Raw genomic sequence first — 7628 nt, forward strand, 5'->3', positions numbered from 1 at the left:
AAAAAAAAAAAAAAAAAAAAAAGACATAATGAAGAGGATTACATCTTTGTAATCCTTGGCTATGAAGATCAACAATAAGGTTGATACCAGTCTGAGGTTGCACAGACAGTTGCTGGGCAGACGTCCTTGCAGAAGTTTGTGTGTGTGTGTGAATGAGAGGGAGAGAGAGATGAAGGAGTTTTTGCAATCTGTGTGACAGTTTGTGTGATCAGGTGTAAAAGCATAAGAATCTTCCCTTTTAATCTTCCCCAGCTTTAGTTCTCAAAGTTTTCTTAACATTAGTGAGTTTGTTTTGATTTTGACAACATTTACACACCCCTAAGGAGTGGTGGCCTCATTTTCTTTTGAGACATCAGCCTGAAGCAAGAGGTTGCCTCCTTTTCATGCAAATCCAAATGATTCAGCAGGGATTTTGCTCCAATGGGCACGGGCTCAGGAGTGAGTGTCCTGGTCCAGTCTTGTTGTGACTATCGCCTCTGGGGCCATCTATCCTGTTCTAAGCAGGCTGCTTCTCTAGCCACTGACAGATCAGAGTACTCTATACCCTTACAAGCACTGTCCCAGGCACCCCTAACATGCAGGTGGTGCTCACCTGCTCAGGCACCACTAAGCCAAGCACTCAAATATGGCTTCCTGGAAAGCAGGATTTGAAGAATACAGTGACAGTGCAATGAGGCATGCTGGGCCTACAGCTCCAGAACTTGTCTCCTAGAGCTTTTTGGTATTATTATTTTTAGTTCCTATGACACAATAAAAAATATATGTATTTGGTCTCTGCTTCTGGTTCCTGACACAGAGGTCCCCAAACCTTTGTAATATCCTAAGTGATAGGAATGATAATGTATTTGGTCTTAGTCCTGGGTGCCTGACACAAGAGTTCCTAAGACCCTTGGAATGTTCAGGGTCATAGAAGTGATTTTTCGTATGAGAATGAGATCACTAGTGGCAGAAAGCCCCAAGGTCACCAGAAAGACCAAGGAAGGATTAGAGAGTTGAGACTTTCAGCCCCACCCTCTAAGCTTCAGGATGGGGAGAGGGGCTGGAAGTATTCAGTCACCAATTTAATGAATCATGCCTACAGATTGGACCCTCTATAGAAATGTTAAATAACGAAGTTCAGAGAGCTTCTGGGTTGGTGAACACCTTGAGGTACTGGCACACACTGGGTTCAGCAACATCTGGACACATTTTTGGTTGGTCACATTCATGACTGGGGTGCTACTGCCATCTAGTGGTAGATATCCAAGAATGTTGTTCAACCCACCTCCCCCACTTACACAGGGCAGCCCACCCAGCACCTTCAAAGAATTGTCTAGACCCAAATATGCTGATATGTGTGCTGAGATTGAGAAACCCCCCTGTAGTGGGATTGGTCCAGGCCAAAGCATGGGGGCTGTCACCATGGAGACAAGCAGACAGGAAAGCAGTTTAGTGGGTTGGGAGCAGCATTTTTTAAAAAGAGAGAGAATGTAATAGAACAAAAGGCATCAAGGCAGGCTGAAAGAAGCAAGAGCAAGTTATTTTACAAAAGCGTTTTCAAAGGTGTTCCAACATTTCAGTTAAACAGAAAGAATATGTTCTTGAGATTTATTGCAAAGCATGGTGACTATAGCTGATAATAATATAATGTATATTTCAAGACTGCTAAGATAGTGGGTTTTAAATGTTCATGCCACAGAAAAAATAATGTGTACGTGAAGCACTAGGTACGTTAGATCTCTTGGTTCAATCATTCCACAATGTATACATACATTGACAGCACATCATACCCCACAAATATACAAAATTACTGTTTCTCAGAAACCAAAGGTCAGCCAGGTGCTGTGGCTCACGTCTATAATACTAGCACTCTGGGAGTCTGAGGCAGGGGGATTGCCTCACCTCATGAGTTTGAGACCAGCTTGAGCTAGAGTGAGACCACATCTCTAAAAATAGCTGGGTGTTGTGGTGGGCACCTGTAGTCCAAGCTACTTGGGAGGCTGAGGCAAGAGAATCACGATTTTGAGGTTGCTGTGAGCTGACTCTACAGCACTCTACTGAAGGTAACAAAGTCAGACTCTGTCTCAAAAACAATTAAAAAAAAAACCAACAAAAGATCAAATACTGCATGTTCTCACTTATAAGTGGGAGAAAAGCAATGTGCACACAGGAGATCAAATGTGGAATGATGGACACCAGACACCCATACGGGGGCAGGGAGGGATGAGAGTTATTTAATGGGTGAAATGTACATTATTCTGGGTGATGGATCATTAACAGCTCAGACATCACCTCTAAGTAATATATACATGTTAAAAAATTGCATTTGTACCCATTAAATCTATGCAAATAAAAAAAATTTAAATTTTTTCCCTTATGCACTCTCCTTTACACACTTATAAGCAAAACTGGTCATAGTGTACACTGTATTTCTTATAATGGATCCCAGTTTAAAAAGTCTGACAGACTTCATGTTAGCTCCCATGTCACTTGGCTTAACCTCTCATCCCTATTCCCGGATCTTTTGTCCCATCCCAGACAGTCTCACTGGCCTCCACTTAACCATTTGCAAGATCTTTTCTGGGACAATTGTGCTCAGCAATTGACACCTTGCCCCACCTCAGCACATGGTGTCTATTCCCTTGACTGTTGTTCCCTTGACTGGCTTGCATCATAGGCATGTGGCCAGACCAGCTTAGGTAGCCCCCTGAACCTCCCACACCAGGCAGGCATGAGAAGAGGAACAGGGAGGAGTCACCAGCAGCACAGGAATGTGAGACCTTTCTCCTCCCTCCCAAGAGGGCCTCAATCACCTCAGACAGTGAGCAGAGTCCATTGGCCCATCTTTGAGGTCCTTGCTACTTGCCCTGAAAGGAGAGCTAAGTGTTCTCCCCCACAACTGACAGAAGTGAGGATATTTTTCCAGGAATGACAAAGGAAGGTTCTTCTTCCATCCAGTAAGGAAGGAACACATGTGCTCACACACATCCCCCATACACAGTCACACACAAATTTTCACACACAAAACACACAGGAACACAAACACACAAACTTTCACACACTAAACACACAGGCACACAAACACACTCACCCACATGTACACACACTGGGCAAGAATTCTAGTCCTAGAGCTTTTGAGTTCTGTCCTAATTCTGCCTCAACCCAACTTCACTGAGGCTCAGTTTCCCTGAGGTGAAGGCAGAAAGAACAGTATTCACTGTTCTGGATGACACAAGAAAGTGAGTGACTCTATGACAAGCCCCACTCCTCAATTCTTTGCTTCTGACCCACTTGATTGAAAAGAGCGACCTGTCCCTCAACACACCCCAACACTTCAATTCTCTTTCCTCTTTCTCTTCTCCTTACAACCTCAATACTGCGTGGTGGCTTGTTACTGTTATGCTTTGTGGTCTATCCCTTTGCCAGAAATGTCAGCTCAGCAGGGATCTTTGTTCTGCTCACAGCCCCATTCCTCAGAACAGTTCTTAGAATACAGTAGGTGCTCGATAACTATTCATTGAACGAATGAATGAATGAATCTCCAAGTTAGTAAGCATTGAATAAGGAGGGGAGGACCCTCTGGATAAGGTGAAAGTGCACAGGGCTTCCTCCCTCAATATGAGGAAAATGGGGAACCTCCTCTCAAAAGAATGAAGAGCCCTCCTTTTCAAGAGTGAGAGGTGAGGGAGACATCCCATCTCCTTCAGAGTGATGAAGGACACGCCTAGCAGCCAAGCATGGAAGAAGAGGATGAAAACCCCATCCAATACAGGGTGAGATGGAGATTCTTTTCACCTCCTACCCCAGAAGTATGAAGTACATGGAGATTCCTCAAAAAAATTAATAGAACTACCACAGGATCCAGCAAACCCATTCAGGGTATGTATCCAGAGGAAATGAAACCAGTACCTCCAAGAGCTACGTGCACCACTGCGTTCCCTGTGGCCTCATTCATAATAGCCAAGATATGAGACAACAGAAGTGTCCATCAGTCCCTGAATCCATAAAGAAAATGTGATATGTATATACTGCAGAATACTGTTCAGTCCCTGAAAAGGAGGAAATCCTGCCATTTGTGACAAATGGGTGAAAGAGGAGGACATTGTGCTAAGTGAAGTAACAAAAAGGCAGATCCTGCATGATCTCACTTATATGGACTGGAGAAAAGTTGAATTATTCATAGAATGGTGGTTACCAGAGTCCAAGGGTCGGGGGTGGTGGAAAGAAGTTGGTAAAAGGGTGTAAATTTTCAGTCAGGCAGGGCATGTAAGTTTCTGGAGACTGGAGACCTAATGTACAACACAGCCAGGACATACGTACTGTACGTATGCTTGAAATTTCCTGAGAGAGTTGATCTCTCAGTTAAGTGTTCTGGAGAGTTGATCTCTCAGTTAAGTGTTCTCATGCCAAAAAAAAAAAAAAAATTTTTTTTTCTGTGAAGTAATAGGTATGTTAATTAGCTTAACGGTGGCAATCATCTTATGGTGTATATCAAAACATTGTGTTGTAGCTGGGCTCACGTCTGTAATCCCAGCACTTTGGGAGGCTGAGATAGGAGCATGGCTTGGAGCCAGGAGTTCAAGAGCAACCAGAACAATATAGTAAGACCCTGTCTCTATAAAGAAATTATAAAGGCGGCACCTGTGGCCCAAAGGAGTAGGGCACTGGCCCATATGCCGGAGGTGGTGGGTTCAAACCCAGCCCTGGCCAAAAACTAAAAAAAAAAAAAGAAAGAAAAAAGAAATTAAAAAAAGGAAAATCCTAGCATGGTGGTGCTTTTTGTAGTCCCAGTTATTGGGGAAGCTAAAATGGAAGGATTGCTTGAGCTCAAGTTATGACCACATGGCTACACTCCAGCTTTGGTAACAGAGTGAGATCCTGTCTTTAAATAAATCAGTAAATAGGGTGGTGCCTGTAGCTCAAGCGGCTCTCATACACCAGAGCTGGTGGGTTTGGATCTGGCCCAGGCCTGCCAAACAATGACAACTACCACCAAAAAATAGCCGGGTGGCGGGAGCCTATAGTCCCAGCTACATGGGAGGCTGAGGCAAGAGAATCACTTAAGCCCAGGAGTTGGAGGTTGCTGTGAGCTGTGATGCCACAGCATTCTACCCAGGGTGACTGAGGCTCTGTCTCAAATAAACGAAAACCAAAATGAGTAAATAAATGTACAATAAAAAAAATGGTGGTGTTCATGTTGTATATGAATATATACAATTTCTTTGTCAAATATACTTCAGTAAAGCTGGGCAAAAACAGTAGTCCATTAACTTGTTCATTCATTCAAACAACAAATATTTATTGCACAGTGACTGAGCACCAGATATCGGGGCAGACAGCAGTGAGAAAGTAGCAAGAAAGGCCTAAGCATAGGGTGGGATCTGGAATGGGGGAAGCAACTCATCCTGATATACCTGAGACTTTCTTAGTTTTAGTAGAGTCTCACATTCCAGGAATTCCTTTAGTCTCAGGCAAGTCAGGAGAGCTGGTCACCCTCCTTGGATGTGTCCTCCTTCTGACCTCGTGTTTGCCCTGATAGCTCTGGGCTTTGTGGTGAGTTTAGGTCCCTGGGGACAGCTCTATACTGTAGGAGTAAGGAAGAGCTCCAGGGGGTATGGAAGAGAGGAAGAGGCTGGTGCCTGAGACCAGAGGCCAGGCCTGGAGAGCAGCCTCAAGATGCAGTGTGAGTTCAAAGCTCAGCTCTGAACACCACCACCTGTCTCCCGACTCCTGTCCAGCTACCTGGGGGGATTTCCTCTCTGACTTTCTGTCTCTACATCTGTAAAATTAGGGTAGTGATCTGGACCACCAAGTCCCCAGTCAGCATGAATGTGTCTCTGAATGAACCACCGTGACTGGCCTTCTGGTCCTTGGGTCTCTTGAGAGGTGGGAAAAGGCTCAGTCACCTGCTCATACTGCCCACATGAGGACAGCCCTGGGAGAACCAATGGGATGCTTTGGGCATCAAGAATGTCCAGGGCTGTCCTGCTGGACCCATCACCTTTCACCACCAGCAACTGGGAACAAAGGTGACTTGTTTCTTGAGGATTAGGGGAAACGGCACACTTTTCCACTTCTCTACATGAGTTGAAAGTGGTGAATGATCAATTGAAGTTCTGGCCAGGGCAGGCTAGCCTCGGGCCATCTCACAGAGCCAAATGCCTCAACATACACCAACTTTCAGCAGCACTTCCTCTACCAGTGCTGGGTAATCCACCTCCTGGGACCTTGGATTTCTCTGGCCAGTCCTGGGCTGGGGCAGGATGGGGTCAGCAAAGCACGGAGAGATATTAATGTGTTCTATGCCACCACCTCCCTTCTGCTGGGAAGGGCAGCAGAAGAGAACTCATTTCCAGGGTTGGGGTGAGCAGGGGGGATTTATATATTCGGAGACTACCAGGATGGGAGAAATCTTCACCAATCTTCAATCTCTTCCCAAGGTAAAGAGTGTAGAAGGCTAGCACTAAAGAACTATTCAGAAACTGGGGCTTAAATCTTGGCTGTGTGACTTTAAACAAAATGTTTAACCTCACTGAGCATAACCTCTTTTGTAAAATGGGAAGTAATGGTGCTCTCATTCTCAGGTTACCACGCAGGCCCAATCAAGACAAAGCAGGTGAGGTCCAGGCCCATGGTAGGTGCACAGTACAAAATTTTGGTCGCAGAAATCCTTGGAATCCCAGAGTATCTCAGCCATAGGGGTGAGGAGGGAAAGAAAGAGGACAGGATAGGGGGGCCAGGGAAGAGAAAGAAGTGAGTGGAAGATAGAACTGTAAAAACATTGCTCTTTGGAAAGATGGAATCTCAGAGGTTGGGTGTCAGGCCCAAGAACACACAGCTTGACTGCTGCAATGGACTCAGATTTCTATCCAGGGATTAAGGGAGTCTTTTACAGCATTTTATGTCAAAAGTCCTACAGAGTGTCTGGATTGATTCCAGGGGAATCCCTCTTTGGGGAGGGTTTGGTGTGGCCTGAGGGGTAGTCCTGGGAACTCTGGGAGTGATGGAGGCTGGGAAGGAGTGTTAGCACACAGCTTAGGTGACCAGCTCTCCCAGAGACAGGAGCAGGGTTCCGCCCAGTGCCAACAGCCTCCAGCGTCAGGTTCTGAGTGAGTCTTGGGGACAAAGGCAGTTACACAGCTCCTGTTTGTGGTGACCAACATGCTTGGGGGACACACCCCATCAGAGGTGGTGGGGTTGTCTATATGAACCCGCCCACCATTCAAGCCATTGTGTGGGCAACTCACATTGGTGTTCAACCGCAAAGCTCTTCCCAGGTCCAGGGCCACCAGGGCTCCTGGGTCACTCAGGGTTAGGGGGCTGGGGTGCTTTCCCCACCTGCCCCAGCCTGGGTGGGGTGTGGGCAGGGCAGCAGCAGAGCCACCGAAGTGGCTCATGGGGTGGCCTATGCCCAGAGTCATAGCCTCTCTCAGAGTGGGGGGGAAGCAGATGAGTATCCTCTCTCTAACCCTTTGGGGCCTCTCCTGGCTTCAGTTTCTGGGCAAGCAGAAGGAAAGTCCCTCCTCCTCTGATGAGTAAAGGAATTGACAACCAAGCACCTGGCACATTGTGGGCAACCCCCTGCTACGAGCTTCAGTTGTCTTGGACATGGGAAGCAGGTGAGGATTGGCTAGAAAGCTTCAGTTTTC

This window comes from Otolemur garnettii, unplaced genomic scaffold (genome assembly GCF_000181295.1).
Source record: "Otolemur garnettii isolate 467f Iridium unplaced genomic scaffold, OtoGar3 scaffold00071, whole genome shotgun sequence".
Classification (NCBI taxonomy): Eukaryota; Metazoa; Chordata; class Mammalia; order Primates; family Galagidae; genus Otolemur; species Otolemur garnettii.